Source organism: Octodon degus, unplaced genomic scaffold (assembly GCF_000260255.1).
Source record: "Octodon degus isolate 3935 unplaced genomic scaffold, OctDeg1.0 scaffold00120, whole genome shotgun sequence".
Taxonomy (NCBI): domain Eukaryota; kingdom Metazoa; phylum Chordata; class Mammalia; order Rodentia; family Octodontidae; genus Octodon; species Octodon degus.
Window position 1 is genome coordinate 4,969,714 of NW_004524696.1, and position 19,307 is coordinate 4,989,020.

Here is a 19,307-nt window from a genome sequence, read left to right on the forward strand (position 1 = left end):
CATGTGGTGGCTACCACTTTGCCTCCTGCCTTGGCTATGGAAGACGCAATCGTGGGGGTGACTTCAGATCAGCACAGAGTAGACTCCGTGGCCCACCTCTGAACGGGCTCCAGCGTTCTGGCACTGTGAGGACCCAGCCAGGCTCCCCCAATGACTATCTGGCTTGTCTGGTATGGTTTTTCAGTTATAATCAGTGCTGCACTAATTCTTAACTCTTCATAATGCGCAGGTGTAGATAACTCCTGGGAGCTGAGTCAAAGTGTAAACTTTTCTAGATGCAGCTAAGCACCTCCAGGGTGCTGTGTGGTTGTCTCTAGCTGCAGAGGGGCCGCTTCTCTACAGCATGGCTTCCTCAGCTTTTTAATGTGGCCTCTGTGATTATTTTACACCACTGCTTCCCAACCTTTCATTTCCTAAACATCTCCTGCCCAGTGCTGAAAATTGTCCTCAGTTTTACATTCTTTCTTTTAGAGAAGGAGCAGTCAAAGGGACTGAGACAATAAGCCCTGCAGTCAGCCAAGAGGGCACATTCAGTTCGGAAGCCATTTAGCCTTTCTGTGCCTCAGTCTACCTGTTTATAGAATGAAGGAAATGCCAGCATTGTCTACTATGGCTGTAGTGAGGAGGAATGAAGTTAATATTTTCAAAGCACTTAGAGAATGCCTGACACACAGAAGCTGCTGTGGTGAAATGGATGTTCCAAAAGGCCCGCTGGGTGCTTTGCTCCAAGGTCCCCTTCTAGGGGGTGGGTTCTGTCTGAGAAGCTCCCCCACCTCTGGGGCCCTCTTCCTGGAGTCCTACCCATCTTGCTAAGCTGCTCTCTGTGGAGAGATTTGCATGTGGTCCTTAAATCTAAGAATAGTCACTGAGGCCCTGGGGAGTGGCTGTCATGATGTCACCTTGTGGGTTCCCTGGTGAAGCTCTGCCCGACCTGTCCACCAGTCCACCCCATCCACAGAGGACAGGGCTGTGCCCAGAGAAGCGAAGTCAGAGGCAGGGGTTGGTGTTCTGGGGGCTGGGTTGGGCTATGTCTGTGGAGAGTGGCAGTAACTCATCTGAACCCAGTACGTTTCCAGTTTTGGGCTCCCCCACCACATTCCACCTGACCCACAGAGGCTTCTGTAGTTTGAGTCAGGTGTGACCCATACAGTACACACTGCCTTGATTAATTCATGAACCCAAAGTGTGGCTCAGATCTGCTGCGCTCAGCACGTGTACCTGGAGCTGTGCGCACCAGGAGAGGTGCACAGACATGGTGCCTGGGATGTGCCATCCCACTCCACACAGGGTGGGATTCACGCAGAGATAGGCCTGGGCCTCCACCACTGGGCAGGCGCTGCGTGGCTCTTGGAGGCACTGTGAGCAATGTGACGACACACTCTATGGCTTCAAGGGACTGAAGTGTGCAGACCACCCCACACTGACTGCTCACAAAAGCTAACTTTCAACGTATGTGTTTCACCCACATGCTACCTCAAGACAGACAATGCTGGTGTTCTGCTGCTTACTTAGATGCCGAGGAATACAAGCCAGGCACCGTGCTCATTAGCACTGAATCACATGCATACACCATGCTATCTATGGTGCTGAGCAAGGACTCTTGCTTTCATTAGACAAAATTTACTTATTTCGTATGGCTATCATCAAATTTGTTGCTCATATTTCCAGGCATAGGCATTCAAGGTGGATCGAGCAGTCAAACACTAACTCTTCCTTGCACTAAACGTTAACAATCATTGTTAATTTTCTTCTTGTCTTGAACTTCTATACCACTTTTATTATTCTATGTTGCTTTGTTTTTTGTCTTTATTCTTTTTTTTTTCTTTTTGCGGTGCTAAGGATTGAACTAAGGACCTTGCGCTTGCCAGGCAAGTGCTTGTTTTACTGAGCTAGTTCCCCAGTCCTTGTCTTTATTCTTGTTATTTGCTTTTGGTGTTTTTCCTCTTTAAAATAAAAAAAAAATCATTTAGTCCCAGGGCCATGAGTATCTATTCGGCAACCTTTCCAGCATACCCCTCTGCCATTTAGCTTAAGCAGACTGCATCAAGGTTTCACTCCCCAAGCTCCTTCAAATTTTAGTTATTGGTCCGACAAGATAGCTCAGTGGACCAAGCGCTTGCTTAGGCAAATGTAGAGACTGGGGTTTGGCATACCACATGCCGTACCGGCCCTGCCAACCATCGAGACCGGGTGTGGTGGTGCATGCTTATAATCCCAGTGCTGGGAAAAAGGAGGCTGAAAAAAGGAGGATCACTATGAGTCTGAGCTGCACAGTGAGACCCTGTACCAAATACAATAAATACATAAATAAATAAATAAATAAATAATAAATATCAGTTATCCACACCAAGTTTCACTCCCTTTGTGGGCTGACATGTGTCCTTAAAGAGATTTGACTGCATTCTAACCTCTGCTATCTGGGAATGTGATCTAATGTAGAAACAGAGACTTTGCAGATGGGAGTCTAGTTAATAGGGGTCCTATTAGATTAGGGTGGGCTGCAATCCAATGGCTGGTGTGCTTAGACAAAGAAGAACTATGGGCAGGGATACACAGGATAGTACCATGAGATACAGAGAAATGGGAACAACACAGCTACAAGCCAGGACACACCCAGGTCTGCTCGAGCCACCAGAAGCTGGAGAGAAGCCAGGTAGTGTCTCCCCGCCGAGCCCCGGCCCTTGATGGGGGGCCAGCCCTTTGAGAGGATGTACTTCTGCTCTTCAAGTCACTGGTGTTTGGTGATTTGTGCAGAAGCCTTGGAAATGTCCCCCTCCTAGACAGCAGCTCAGACAGCTGGATGTTATCGAGTGCAGTGAAAAATGATGGAGGAAAAAATGCTATTTTTGGTACTAAGGAATTTCTAGCCCTTTAGTCTATAATAAAGCAGCAATCAGTGTCATTTTCTTTGGGAGTAAAACATAAAAAGAATCTTTCTTGGGCCCTGACCTCTAAACTCTAAGCAGCAGCTTCCTGTGGGCTGCCACCAGGCCTGGGGTGGTGTCAGGTAGGAGCCCTGAGAACTCACACAGCTCCCTTTATGACCTCCCAGAAAGTGAACACACTTATGAATTACTCAGAAGTCAGGGCAGGAGCACGGTGAACAATTAGCAGAAATGACTGATGCTGTGGGCAAGCCAGTGCGTGGGTGGAGAAAGAGTCCCGGTCAGTGTCTGAGGACAGCCTGTGTGCGGCCATCCCTTTACGCGGAGTGTCCAAGCACCCTCTAAGACACACCCATCATGAAGATGCACTGCCTGCCACATGTAGGGATCTTCTGCTTGTTATGGCTTGTTTTTTGGTACTGGGGATCGAACTTGGGACCTTGCACTTGCCAGGGAGGTGCTTATGCCACTGAGCTATCTCCTGGGCCTTTGCTATGGCTTTTTATACACCTGTACATGCTGATACAACACTGTACTCATAAATGTACCCAAGCATATTCACACATAAACTGTAGGTGGGAACGTGCTTATCATTACTCTTGCATTTTTAGAAGACTGAAGACGTGCAGGTGGCAATTTTGGAAGAACAGGGGACCCAGGGTTGGGTTCCTATGAACTCAAAGTTCTGAAAGGCAAAAAAAGGCTCTCGGAGAGGAAATCACCTTGTGTCAATTGTGAAAAAGTTATAAAGTTAACTACCAAAGTTCTGAATCATACTAGAAAATACTTATCAGGAGAGAAAAGATATTGAAATATATCACAAAGTGTTGTTGTACTTGCAAAGGTAGTTGTATATTACACTCTCACAGTGACAGTACATCACATTCAGGTTGCCTTAAAAGAGGTGAGTCAAAAACATTCACTTGGGGCTGGGGAGATGGCTCAGTGGAAGAAGCGCTTCCCTGGCAAGCGCAAGGGCCTGAGTCAATCCCCGGTTCTGCCAAAAAAAACCCCCAAAAAACCAAACAAACAAACAAACAAAAGCCATTCACTTAAAGGCCCTGAACGTCAAAAAGAGAATTACAGATAAAAGCTTTAGCTTTCCATAACCAGTTTAGTAGATCAAGTTCAGACTGTCCCCACGGTCTGGGCCAGCAGTGGCTGACCTGTGTGGCCTGTGCACCCCAGCAACATATCACCCCTCTCTTCAGCACATGTGCCAACTTGCCCCAGCAGCCGAGCATCAGATCTATTCAGGCTTAACTGGAGCTCTGGCAGTTGATGATAAGTAAGTGAGTTTTCAGCGGCAGTTCAGGCATTGGTTCCCTAAAGGGCTCGGCACCACCAATGCCAAGGTGTTTAAAATTGTGGGTGTTTAAAAAGAGCATGAGGAAGGCAGTAAGGACTGAAGTATATGGAAAGAAGGTGACAGCACACTGCAGATTTTCCTCCTTCCTCCACAGATCTATGATGAAGGTGGGCACAGCTGTGCTCAAGGTCCTATGCTGAAAGGGTGCCCAGGCTGCGGTAGCCACAGGCCAACAGCAGCACCTGGGAAGGCAGGGGCCACAGGGCAGGGGCGGAGCAGTGTGGTCCCATCTGTGTCCACAGGAACATGGCTTAGGGTGCAGTGGGGACCCCTAGGATAGGAGACCAGGAAGCTGAACGAGCCAGTACCTCACTCCAGGAACACACTGTGTACGAGGGAGCTGTGGACTCTTAAGGAACATTCTCCCTCTATCGCTCTTTCTCCCTCTTTCTGTCACTTCCTTTGAAGAAGCAAAGCCTTCCTTTCACACTCAATGCATCCGGCTAGGTGCTGGCTGGTCAGGCATAGGAATGAACAGATGCGGATTTCAGTTTACACTCCTGTGACCCTGCTCCTCAATGAGCTCTCCAAGGTCCCATCGGCTCCACATATAAAAAAGACACTAGCAGAGCACTGACAGCTCACAGGGCCAAAGCAAAGCTCTAAAGGAAAACAATCACCAGAATCAAGTAGCTCGACCCGTCTCACAGGCATCATCTCTTCTATTGAGGAGCAGAGTGGCATGGCGCTAGGTTGCAAAAGCACAGGCCTCACACTGTCTACGAGAGGTTTTTCACTTTTGGCACTGTGATCTCCTGGGTGCGGGGGGAGAAACATCAGCCTTCTCAGCCTCTAACTACCAAAAGCTAGTGGCCCCGACAGCTGTGATAACTAGAAGCGCCCCCAATGTTGGCAAGTGTGTCTGAAAGAAAAATCACACCTGGCTAGGAGCTGCTGGTCTACAAAGGGGGGCGGGAATAGAAAGTACAACAACTCCACAACAAGACAGAGACCCAATTTTAAAAGATGGGTCAAGGCTTTGAATAGACATTGTCTCAGAAAAGACAAACACATGGTGGCTCAGCACAGGAAAAGATGTTTAGCGTCACTATTCATTAAAGAAATGCAAGTCGAAACTGCAGTGCCATCCGACCACACGCACAGGACGGCGACAACCAGAAGGATGTGGAGCAGCAGCTGCTGGGGGAAGTGGTAAAACAGAAGCCTGAGCGCTGCCAGGTAGGCACGCAGAGCCGCGCAGTGGCTGTGCAGGAAAGGCTGGCGGCTCCTCCGAAAGCTCAACACAGAGCCACCAGATTCTCCTGCTACAGCAGTAATTCTACTCCTAGGTCTGCATCCAAGAAACATGAAACCATGTTCACAGAAATACCTGTACATGGTAGCATTATTCATAATAACCAAAAGGTGAAAGTAATTCAAATGTCTACCAGCTAGTGAGCAGTTAATTTAAATACAGGATATTTCTACAATGGAATGCTATCCAGCAATTTAAAGAAATGAGGTACAGATGTGACGACACAGACAGACCTTGACATAGAGGACACTATTCACATGAAATGCTGGTAACAGGGACATTTAGGGCAGAGAGGAGCTGCGGCCAGTGAGGCCAAGGCAGAGAAGGGGAGAGCTGCAGGCTGCAGGTGTCCTCTGCAGGACAGCTGAATGCACTGGTGACGGGGCTGTCATGTATCTGTGAATATACTGAACATACTGCATAGTATGCTTTATTTTATTTTATTTTTTTGTGGTACTGGAGATTGTGACCTTTGCACTGAGCTATGTCCTCAGCCTGTTTATTATTACTATTATTATTTGAGAAAGGGTCTGATTAAATTGCTCAACTGTCCGGGCTGCCTTGAAGTTGCAAGCCTCCTGCCTGTCCTTCAGAGTGCTGGGATTATGCCTGCATTGTACACTTTAAATGTGTAAACTATACGGCTTGAATCACATCTCAGTAAAGCTGCTTAAAAAAGAGAACCTATGGGACTGGAAATTTTAGCTCAGTGGTAGAGCACTGGCCTAGCATGGAGCTGTGGGTTTGGGAGGAGCGTGCATGCGGCTCTGAAAGCCTTTTTCCTCCTAGAAATACTGCCTTAGATACTAAATAGCCCTTTTAACTCCTCAGATTTAAAGCAGAGGCTTGGTGAGATTCCTTTGCACAGCAATTTAGATTGCAGCATTCTTTAAATAATGAATGCAAAGAAATGGGTGCAGGATTTGTTTAAACATTGACTTTTAGGGCCACACCAAAATAAATCTTTACAGCTATCGCAAAGCACTTGTCAAGATCTGTTATGCAGCTGGACACGCCAGCTTCTACTTTAAGAACGTGACCATTTACTCCTGTGTGCCACTGCTCTTGCAGCTGGCCTGCATAGAGGGGCGTGGTCACCTCAGGAGGGGGAACTGATTCCACTCAGTGCAGCTCTGCTCCTACAAGGGTCTGATAGTTGGGTGGTCTTCAAGTCTGATTAAAATGTACCATGGCTGATCCATGGAAGGCCTTTCATGTGACTCAAAATATTCTCCATTGTGAAAAGAGAATGAAGCAAAAGAAGTCTTGAATCTTATTTTGAAGGTGGGCATATTTCCTTTAGTTTTATGCAGTGCAAAACTGTGCTACTTAATTTCTCTAAAATATTAGTCAGGGTCTCCATGTGATTAGTTAATTGCTTCCAAATAGAGGGCAATAGGGAAAGCTTAAAAGAGGGACATGAATATATCAGATATTGGTATTAGAATATTAATTTTTTTTAAAAAATGGTACAGAAGATTGAACTCAGGGCCTTGTGCTTGCCAGGCAAATGCTTATTCTACTGAGCTATCTCCCTGGCCCCATGTTATTGTATTTTTTTCTGATCATATGTTTGGCTGTGCTGGTGTGCTCTCCCACTGCTAGGCTGCATGGTGGAGCCGCTACCTCACTGAGTGTTCAGGAATACAACCCACATTCACTCATCTGTGCGAAGTTGTCATGGCAGCCAACTATCCACTAGTATGGGCAACGGGGGTGTTATCACTGTTTACTATTACTAATCTTCTACCTAGTTTCCACAGCCAGGTCGTTGAAAAGGTGGAAATAAATTCTTAAGTAAGAAACATGTTTTGATATGAATAATAGTGCAATAAGACTAAGAATTGGCAAAAGAGAGAGAGAGAAACAGGCATGAACTCTAATCGCAACTGCACTCCGATTCCCTGCCCCGAAGAACCAGACTCAGATTGTAAAATGGAACTGCCATTTATCTTTCCAGAGCTGCCTTCCAAGCCAGATCTACTTTCCCTGTGATCAGCTAGGAGAAGCGGGCACTGCACCAACTTGCTCTAAGAGGGTAGAAACACACCGGGCTGGCACTTGCTTGTACACATTCGATAGCAACACGAGTCACCTGGCCTTACGGAGGAGCGCGTGCGTGGCAAGAACTTCACACATGTGGTACAGCAAGAGCTGCCCGGCTTCAGACTCCAGGAAGGTCACCTCCTCACTCACCAGCAGTCTTACTGTGGCACTCTGCAAAACCACACCCAGCACAATTTTGCTGTTCAGGCCACAACTCCTCTCGTTTCCTACTGATGATAAAAACCTAGTCAGAACACAGCAATACGAAGATATGGGTGGTAGAAATATTTTGAAAAATTTCTATATATTCAAACTCATTCTAAAAAACCAGGTGGCAACTATCCAGGAAAAATGCAGAAAAGATGGTTTTCTTTATGTTATTAGCCAAATTATACTTTTATAATCTAAAGAGAATACAAAATAGTGAAAAAAAAAACCCTAAAACATTAGAAACAATATAAAACCTCACCAAACAAAACAATAGGAATTTGATAATGGTTGCCATATTGCATAATGTTGTCATTAAATTAGATGCTTAGATTACTAGATGTAAGCAAGCAAAATTGGTATAAAAAAATTAAAAGAAAATTAAGAGGGCTGGCCAAATAGCTCAGTGGATTAAAGTGCCTGCTTAGGCAGATGCAGGGACCAGCCGTGCAATCCCTGGGCAGGCCTGCTGTGCTAGCCCCACAAGGCACGCTGAGGTGGCAATTGAGACTGGGTGTGGTGGTACGTGCCTGTAAATCCCAGCACTTGGTAGGCTGTAAAGAGAAGGATCACTATGAGTCTGATCTATGCACCAAGACCCTGTCTCTCTAGACCCTATAGACCCCGTCCTAAAATAAAAAAAAACATAAAAAATTAAGCATCAACTGTTTCCCTTCATAGACCAGCAGAAACCAGCATTACAACTATCCAATTATAACTGTATTTCAATACAATTATCCTGCATACATACATAAATATATCTCTCACCCCCATAATTTATTTTAAGTGCTAAAACAATCACATGCAGTCTTCTAGTCTTTAGTTTAATTCACAGTATTCCATGCTCACAAACAAGGCACAGAAGATTATTTTTATTTTAAATGTTAAGGACTTTGAAAGACATGAACTATACTTTAACAATCATCTGAAAATAACCCATGTTTTAAGAATGGTTCATCAAAAGAAATATTCTCCAAGTATCACATCTTATTTCAACCTGAAATATTTTGCAACAAGTCATTTAAAAACACACTAAAAGTGTAATAGAGAAAAATAAATGACCCTCCAAATCCTTTCGATTTACTTGATTTGAAAAGTACAAACCTAAATGCACCATCAAGCACTACAACCTGTTATCAATGTAATAGAAAAAAAAAAATGCAAAGAAACCTGAGTGAGGATACAAAGCACACCCAGAACTGTGGCTATCGGACATAAAATGTGGGAACAAGTTGTGTACCATCCAGGAAGCTCCCCCAGCAACACTGACCCACAGCGACCACAGGCCCGCAGGCAGGACCACACCGCTCCTCCCACGTGCAAGGGATAGCAATGTGTCCCACTGGCCCTAGGCACCGGGCAGTGTTGATGGAGACCTTATCCGACCTATTTGTATTCATTTCCTCTATTTTTTCCCCCAGTTTTTCTGGCCTTGGGATGAGCCTGGAGGATGTGTCCCCATTCCCTGATGCCAGCTGGTGCAACCGTCCTGTGCTGGCAGGGAGAGTTTGGGACAAAAGCATAGCTGGCATTGGGCCACCAAGGGCTAAAGGGCAAAGAGCAGACTCAGCGCTGTGGCAACGAGAATGTTCCCCCAGAGGATTTCCAGTGGGGTGGCAGCACACGCCTGTAATTCCAGCTACTTGGGAGGCAGGGGGATTGCAAGTTAGAGGCTAGCCCGAGCAACTGAATGGGATTTGGTCTCAAAATAACAATTTTCAAACAGTCTAAGATTAACTCAGTGGTAGGCAGAGCGCTCCTGGGTCTGATCCCAAGTGCCAGGGGGAAAAAAAAAAAGATTTCCAGAAGAAGTACATGACTATTAACACATTCAGAAACATCACTTAAAATTGTCCTTTTATCTGAATTTCTAGACAGAAAACTGGTATTTTGTTAGGTGCTTTAGGATGATTATGACACAGTATGATGTGAAAACATACACGTCTGTGTGTAACCCAGGTGTCGCTCTCCTAAGTCACCCCTGCGAGTCAGTTTCCAGTCAGCCTTACTGACTAACATGTACTGAGCTACACAGGCACATGCTTAACCATAATTAAGGGAGAATTTTTTTTTTTTTCATTTGGCTGACTCAGGCTGCCTTAAGGGTGGGTCTAGTAGGGCATGGGGAGCTGGGGATCAAATGGTGGTCCCCTGCCCCCGAATAGGTTTGCCCGAGCAGGCGCTTAAACAACTGAGCTAAGCTGCAAGCCCACTTTAATCATAATTAAGGTAAAATTAAGAAGCAAGACTCTTTTGCAAGTGTTAAGGGAAGTAGAAACAGAATAATAAACTTTCTCCCTAACTAGTTGCTAATTACATTTTTAATATATGATAGATTAATGCAGGTGGCAAACTGCAACTAGGAGATGTGTTAGAACTGCCCAAGAGCCAGGGCCGAATTCGAGTTTGGGGAGCCAGAGCTCCTTCCCAGGTGCACACACAGATGCACCCACACTAACACATGTATGAGAATCACTCACACACAATGTGCACCACTTCCATGTATATACACATGTATGATCATGCCACACATGCACACATATGTACACAGCATACACATGTGTGGGTTCCATGTGCACATAAACACATGTGCATGTGTGCACACACAGGCATACATCCCAGATGCACATACATGGTACACACACCACCTCCTGCCCTCATGCACATTACATGCATTTAGAAATAGAGATAATATTTTGCATGTGCATTCCAATAGGAAAACTCTTCCACATTTAAATTTTTTCAAGCCAAATTTTTGACAATAGGGGACACGCTCTCCACCTTCAGAGTTGGAAGTAAATGTGTCTCCCCTAAGTAATTAGAAGTGGCATTTCTGGAGCTGTCTGACACACCTGGGAAGCAGTGGTGAAGAAGCCTTACCCAAGCGCACGCACCTGGCAAGGGTGGAGGCCTGCTTGGATACAGGAAGCAGGCTGGCATCCAGCTGCAGCCTGCCATCCAGCTGCAGCCTGCCCGTTCCATGCAGCACCCACAGGGCAGGGCATGTGCTCTCCTCCCATGAGATCCATGTCCTCCCCCTTCCGGGAAAGGGGTACTGGCCTCATGCACCTTCATTATGTCACCAATGAGTCATGAAAGAATTCCTGCATTCTCCGGTTGATATCCTGTTATCACTCAAAAGTAAATTCATATTCAATCACAGCCACCTCTGACCTCCCTCCCTGCTCTGACCAGGGCTCCTGGGACTGTCAGTACAGTGGGCACCGGATGGAGTGAGCTATGTTCTCAGCTACTTTTGTTTTTCGTTTTGAGACAGGCTCTCACTGTGGCTAAATTGCCCAACTTCTAGTCCTCCTGCCTCAGCCTCCGAGTGCTGGGACTACATGCGCAGACCACCATGCCTGGCCTGCTGTTTTTACAATGTTACACTGAAAACTGTTTTATTTTAAAATAAACATTTATGTTTAACAACAATAGTTAAATGTATCATTTATACTTAACAACTTCTGTGCCCTGAATGTCTACTGGAATCAGTTGCTTGCAAATTAAGCCTCAATTTCTGATAAAAACTAAGTTTATAAACTAACACCCAAACTAAGGGGGGAAGGAATAATGCAGCTGGTGCCTGACAGAATGGAAGGCAGTCTCACGGGCTCTGAGTGTCCCTGCGGTACTGTGAGCCCTAAGCCCCACTCCTCCAGAGCCCAGGCTGGCGTGCACTCTAAGGCTTCCGGACCTCAGCCTGCCCCCGAGGTTCTGGGCCTGGGGCTGGCTCTCCTGAAGGCAGCTGCCAGTGTGCAGGAGGCAGCTGGAGACTGTGGGCAGCGGATTCATCGGAGTGAGCCTGTTTACAAGCTGAGTGTGGAGGGTGTGCTGCCTGTGCTGCCGGTTTACGGTGCCTGAGGCACTGCGTTATACCTGCCTGGCATCATGGTTAGCAAGGGTTGCTGAGGCTTGGCCCTGCTTGGTAATTATCCCCGATGCCTTTAATAACTACATTCCCCTCCACAAGACTGGCTGCCACCCTCAATTTACAATGGCATCTGTGTTCCCAAATTAAAAGGTGCAACAGAATACCCGCTCACCTGCCTTAAAACCCAGAATCAACTCTGTGACCATTCTTTCCGGGTAAAATTGTGACAACAGACTTGCTTCTGGCCACAAAGCACACCCTCTGGAAGACTCCTCTCTGACACCAGCAAGAAATTTTGCACCTCAAACACAAAGCTCCTCAGAAACCACAGCCGTTCCCAGGTGCAGAGACGCGCCCAGGGTCGCTGCACACTTCTGTGCTCAGGAGAGCTTTTCATCCGGCCTGGGAGGGGCGCTTCACATCACGCATTTCCCTCAGCTCTGGGGAGAGGCCTCTCTTTCTTTGCCTGTTCTCAAGCCAGCTGAAGAGCAATGTTGAATTTTGCAGAACTATAATCATGTTAAAATTTTATTTTGACCAATTTTACATGTCTGTATCGGGTAATCTGAGCAACTACATTGAAGACAACAATGTGCAATGTACCAACCAGTGTTGAATTCCTGTCATCTTGTTGGTTTTTTTTTTTTTTTTTTTTGAAATTGTGTATCCTTTCTAATGTCCTGTTAGTTTTCATTCTCTTTAAAATAAAAATAATAAAAATTAGGGAGTTAACCAAATATTCAGTGAAGTGAATAAATGACAGTGTTTACCATTTAAAAAAAATCAGGCTACTGATTAGTCACAGCTTTTTTGAAAGGCCTCTCTGCGGGACCGATTTTCTGTGTTACTTTATTCCTCTTCGTAAGAGCTCCCAAAGGCAGGTTTGTGGGTACGCATGAGGCCCAGACACAGTCACCAGGAATGAATGGTATTGTTTTAAATGTGTATTTCTGAAGTCTGGGGAAGGAGGCCTGTAAGAGGAACAGGGCACAGCGCTGCGTGCAGGCCCCGGCCGAGGTGGTGCAGGAGCACACGGGCCAGCTTGCTGTGCGGCTCACGGCGCGCATGCACTGACTGCAGAGTTGCTGGCATTCACGCGCTTGTCAGCATTGTACCTTCTGAACACACTGCACTCCAGCACAAAACTGTATGACTTTGCAAAAGATCTCATTTTGGTAACTGAATAAATGGAGCGAATAGCAAATCTCGTCACAGATTAAGAAAGAAAAAGGTTACAACCACTTACAGTATCCAGCCAACCCTGATAGTCCAATAGGACAGCCACTCCAAACACAAGGTTATTTATTGTTCAGACTGCTCTGAGTGATTTAAACTACCCTATCATAAAGAAGGATAAACTTGAGTTATTTGTGGAAAAATGGATGTACCTTGAGATCACAATATTAAGTGAAATAAATAAAACACTGTAGCTTAAATACTATATGGTTTCTTATATGAAGAATTCAAATTATAAATAGAGAGCAAAATAAAAGATAGATAATACAAAGCAGGGAGATTGATCTTTTTTCAAGCGGTCAAGGGATCAATAGTTGGAGAGAGGAGAAGGGGAGGGAATGGGGATAGAAAAAAGAATTGAGATGCATTACATCCACGTTCTGGCTTTATCTAGGTAGCCCCCCCCCGGGCCCCATGCAGTCACAGGTGGGACCTATCTGAGGTGGAGGGACCTAGGGCGTATGATCCAGGATGTGACGCTAGGATTAAGAGTGCGAGAGTTATCCTCCTGAAGGGTGACACACTGTATGGGACAGAAGGACGGCAGCACCCGTTGCCGGGCTGCTTTGGCTGCCTTGTTCTCCCCTGTGATGCCTCTGCCATGCCACCTTGCCTGGGTGCTAGCTGGTTACGGACTGAATCCCTTACCAGGTGGGAGCTAAATTACTCTTCCTCCCTTCACTTTGCGTGTTGGGTATTTTGTCTCACCAATGATGAAAAGTAACTAAGATCGAATCTGGTACCGGAGAAATGGTGGTATTGCTCTATGGAACCTGACCGTGTGGTTTAGGAGCTTTGAGCAGGCTTGTGGGAAGGGGAAGAGTCAGGCAAGGTTCAGAGATGCCCCCTGGAAAGGCAGCCCTGGAACACCTGAGGCTGTTTTTGATGGGAGATCCTGGTCAAGCTCAGGAGACCAGAATGCTGACAGGAATCAATAAAGACCAGGCTCAAGAGGGTTCTGCTGGGAAGAAGGACTGCACGAGCTGCTGGTTTCTAGATGGTGTGTGTTATGCCTTGGCACAAAGTTTGTCTGCATTTTACTCATGTCCAGAGACTTTGTCTGAGACTGAGGTTAATGGTGGTAGACTAATTAATTTGGCAGAGACGGCGTGTGGCATGGCATGGCATGATGAGACGGTGTGTGGCATGGCTATTGTGGGGGGATTTTAGCCAGATTCTTGATGAGAACTAAGAGCACAGAGTTCAGCAGAATGATTTAAAATGTTTTGAGTTTGGTCAGAAAGCTCCAGTAAAGCTATAGCCTGCAGAAATGGAACAGAAGCGACACTGGTTGTTGAAAAGGCCAGTAAGAAAAAGCCAAGTATTTCAGAAGAGGGTAACAGAAAAGATAGCCTGAGGGCACCATTAGAACAAGCAGGACTCTACCTTTTGTAGCCTCAAACTTACAAAAGTGGAAGACTTTGCTTTGGCAAGAAAGCCCAAAGCACTACTATATCCAAGAATGGTGGCAACCTAAGGCAACTGATCCTTGGGATTTGGTTCACAACCTACAACCCTACAACCAAGAGAAGAGAAAGCCTTGCTACCGCTTGAGCTGGCAGCAGATTCTTGGGATCACACACACAGGGGTGGTTTAAGGCACATGCTGAATGTAAAAGTTGTGGGTCAGGAAACCCACCCAGATTTCAAAAGCCTTCCACCCAGATTTCCAGGCAGTATGCCCCTGAGCAAGCAATGCATGGAGCTGTGAGTGTGAAACTGAAAGTGCAGTGAAGACCCCAAAATCTGGACAAGCGAGAAATATAGATTGTCTGAGGAAAACTACAAGGAGGCAGCAAGGCAGGCCCAAGAGAGAAGCCTGGGAGCTACAGCCACCTACAGTACCATAGGGTTGGAGCCACCCGAGCCCTTTGGAATTCACATCTTGCCACAGATTGCCTCAGAAGTTGCATGTGGAAGTACAGGAATTCATGTGTTCCCTGCTGGATCTTGGACTTGCTTTGGGCTCATTCATCCCCTTATCCCATTTCCCTATTTGTATCTTTGGGATGGTAATGTTTATCTTGTGCCATTTACAAGTGTTTAAGTTTCTTTTCATTTGCACAGGGATGCACAGCTAAGAGTTTACCTTGAATCTCTAAGGAGACTTGGGACTCAGACTTTTCAACAATGCTGAAAATGTAGACTTTGGCAACCTGTAGAGATGCACCGAATGTCTTTTGTGTAAAATGTGCATGAATTTTTGGGAGCTCAGGGCTGAATGTTATGGCTCATGTCTAGGTATTCCCCCAAAGCCTCCTGTAGTCATAAGTAGGGCTTTTCTTTTAATTCTTTTTTTTTTTTTCTAATTCATTTATTTGGTACAGGCTCTCATTATGCAGCTTGGACTCATAGTGATTCTGTTTCAGCCTCCCCAGCACTGGAATTATAGGCCTGTGCTACCATGCCTGGTTTCAGTGGCCAGCCCATGTGGGGCAGGCATGGCATGTGGTACTGGGGATCAAACCTGGGTCCTTGTGTTTGCCAGGCAGGCACTTTTAAACTGCTGCACTATCTCCTCAGCCCAAGTAGGGCTTTCCTGAGGTGGCTGGTTCTAGGGTAAGTGACATTGGGATCAAGAATTTGATGCTGGGATTAAGGGTGGGAGTGCTGTCTTCTCTATCTGCCCTAAGTCTAGATAAGATATAAGGGACACAGTACATGTACCAACTCAACACAAGGAATATTATCTTTATATACTGCAAACATGTACTAATAAACAAAAAATTAAAGAAAATAATAAATAACATGAATTCATCCCTTCAGTTAGAGTACAGGTAGCTGCTGTTCATCTCTTACACTGCAGCTACAGGTATCAACTACCTCACGGGGCAGCAGGGACACAGGATGTTCCTAGTGCTGTGCACACATGCTGCAGCAGCATGGCTGGGCAGGGGGTCGTCACGCATGTGGCTGTAGCTACACGGTGTTGCTGTCTTATGCACCGCCTCCCAATTTAAAGATAGTCCAATGTTGTACAGTAAAAAGACTATTTACAATCCCTTAATCTAAGAATTTTCTGAGCATCTCTTAGGTGTTACCATATATCTTGTGCAACTGAACAGGTAAGTGTCAAGTGGAAAAAAGACAGGGTAGGGTCTGGCTTTCTGAGGAGCCTGGACTCCACTTCTGCTGTTCTCTGGGGCAGTGGGAATGGAGAAACTCCTATTCTCTTCTAAGCTGGTTCTGAGGAATCACGAGTCTGTCACCTTCCCATTCTTGGGAAAGGACACATGCTGGCTGCCTCCACGGATGGCCTAACCAGCCAGGATGCAGCCATCTGACAAACTTTCCCTGAGCTCTAGCACACCTCGTGGCTGCAGACACAGCCATCAGAAATGTTCTGCCTTTTCTGGACTCAGTTTTCCTGGGGTAAGGAGTGCTGGTATAAGGAGCGCTGGTGTAAGGGGGGTTGAGATCCACTTGCTTCTCATTCCTGAGCAGATATGAAGGAGCGGAGCTTAGAACAATGCTACCTAACCTGACAACCCTCCACCATGGCAGCGAAATGCTTTAGGCTTTAAGGCTCCAGAAGGAATGGAATTGCAGAACAGCCAGCCACATTTCACAGCTGGGACATCTTTGTTTCCTAGAAACATATTTTCTCTGTCAAAGTGAAAAATCCCATTTTCATGTTGATAGGAAGAGCTGAGCTGCTTCAACGCCTCTGTGAATATTTACAAACTAAATGTCTCATTTCTGAGAATGTCATTTTGTATCTGGAGTCTCATCAAGACAGCTGAGTTTTAATGTCGATTAAATATTTGAATGGATTTGCCGGGAGCTGGATTACCCTGGAGAGGTGCACAGCACCTGCCTTCTGTCCCCGTCTGCCATGCCCTTGGCTTTGGTGCAGAGTGTAAATTAAAAACCAACAAACCCCAAAACAGTTTAAATGGGAACACACCAAATAGACTAAGGTACTCCTCACTGCAAAATTCTGATGTGAATTTAACTGTTGCAAGCTCTCAGATCCTTTTTACACAGTGCATGGCTTATGGCAGCCACCAAAATTCATAGCAGTGCTAGCTCCATGACACAGGGAGCCTCAGCCCTTATAGATGATCAGCAGAGGCCTACCTGTCCACACAGCACTCCAAAGAGTAAAGACACAGGAGAAACAGTGGGACAATTAATTTCACAGACCCTGATCTGAGGATGTGGGCTCTCCTAAGAGCAGTGGTCCTGCTGCTGACAAAGACCATGTACTCCTTGAGTAAGCTGGCAGATTGGCCACGTGTCTCAGCACCCCAGGAACACTACCCAAGCTATCTAGGGCTGTCAGGCAGGCACAAGACTACCCCATGCAAGGGGTTACTTTTAGCTCATGGGACTGGATTCTGTCCTGCAGCCTCTGTGGGAGTGTCCCCTGGGCTGTCCAGGGTAGCAGAAACTACGTCTTCCCAGTTCTGCCAGGTTACATGGTAAAAACAGTAGCTAAGTAAGAATCAAACAGGTCTGTAAAAAACTGGCAAATTAGTGCAACAGGACAGTTTGGAAACCAAATCCCATTGTGACTGAAAATAGAGTTAAAGGTAAAACACTGATTTCTTTGTTTCAGAGACAAGAATGGCCCTGAGGACACACTGTCTTCGTGCATGAGTCATGCTCTGAGCAGTTCTGGTCTGCAGTGATAGAGCCTATCTCCCTAAGCAACACTGATACCCCACCCTCTTGCTAGACTGCAGGAACATGGCCCTCCACCATGTTGTCACTAGAGGCCCCACACCACAGGATGTGGCAACAGTGCCACATTGCAAAGTTACTCTTTCATTGAGTGCCTTCCTCTTACTTCCTCACAAGTCTCCCTCATCACCAGAGGAGTCAGTGATAAAATTTCAAGGGGGTGAGTTGCTGAACAAAAAAGCTTACAAAACAAACTGGAAATTCCTGAAGGAAGAGACCAGGTTTCCTCACCTCCTTCTGCAGCAGCCAACACAGCCAAAGCCCAGCCACAACAACAGGGTTCATACAACCACAGAATTGGTAAATAGGGTTTACTCTTTGAAATACCTCAGGGACCACCGCATACTGAAGATGTTCCTATAGACACAGCAGTATGAGAGGACACCCAGGCTGCATGTGGTGGCCTGTGACCCCAGCACTCTGGGAGGCACAGGTAGAAGCATTGCAAGTTTCAGGCCAGACTAGAAAATTTAGCCACTTAGCAAGACCCTGTCTGAAAGAAAAAAGAGCTGGGGAAGTAACTCAGGGATATTCGATGCCCAGTATCACGCACAAAAAAGATCTGCTCCTAGATGGCCCAGTGAGCCCAGTCAGTGGATCAGCACATCAAGACAATTTACAGCAGGCCACAAGGCTGAAGGCAGTGAAGTGAAGGCAGTGGGGAGGGAGGAGGAGCGAGACACTGGTGACAGCAGGAGGGAGCTGGACACCCAGGGCCAGGCTGGGCCTGTAGCTGAGCCCGAGTGGGTGGGTGACAGTGGGCCAACATTCCCGTAGGACTTTCTTGCTTTAAGACTGATGATCAGGACCGTGAAGCTGACTAGACTTCTTTGGTCCTTACGCAGGTGGCCAAAAAAGCCTTCCTGTATAACAAACAGAAATGCACCAAGGGATAAACACCAGGGTGGAAGTTTGTGCCATTTTTTCTATTCATCACAAACTGCACACTTTGAAAGGTGCCCAACAGTCTCTATAAATTAAAAAGAGAGTTCTTACATGTAAATAATACCTGCAACAATAGAGATTTTTTAAATTCTCAGTTTTTTATTTGCTTTTAAGTCATCAGGACTTTAAAAATTGGGTTCCACAAAACAAAAGCACAAGAATAAGTTTCTCTGTTGATCAAGAACCTTACCCTGACAGATTCAAAGAATATTCCGATGTTTACTGTGTTAAGTAACAGGAAAGAAACTGTAAGCCACAGAGGGGATTTTAGAAAATGGAGCTGCAAATCAGCCATCCTGTGACCTAAAATACCATACAGTGTTAACGGCCTGGCACCGGATCAGAGCCTGCGCCCCACTTTCACTTTTGGTGAAACTAGATCCTCCCATTTGGAGACTGTACCCAAACCACGTTCTTTCTAGACAGCAAACAAATAGGGCTGAATGTTACTGTTAATTACAAGGAAATGATCAGGAGTACAACTAAGTATGCATTAAAATAACCAGACGCCCTCATTCAATTTTCATTAGTCATTTATATATTTACAAATCATTGGGTGAGAAACGAGGTAATACTGTTCACCACTTTAAGGGCATAATGTGAACACGAGCAACGCACTCACTCACTTGTTTTATACACATGATCAGACGGTAAATTATGGAAACTCATTTGGTTGTTATGAAAACTGAATCCAAATACTGATTACAGAAGGACTCACTGATGAAAAGTTCATCAAACAGGTTCATTAAATATTATATAATATAATAAAAAGGGGTCATTAAACACAACAGTACTGCAGCTCAT

The 19,307-nt window shown here is 45.8% G+C and overlaps 1 protein-coding gene across 4 annotated transcripts in view; it reads right to left on the reverse strand.

Moving 5' to 3' along the window:
* The window catches only part of Mbp (myelin basic protein), a 130,448-nt gene that overhangs the window by 83,987 nt on the left and 27,154 nt on the right, over window positions 1–19,307 (reverse strand). The window lies entirely within an intron of this gene.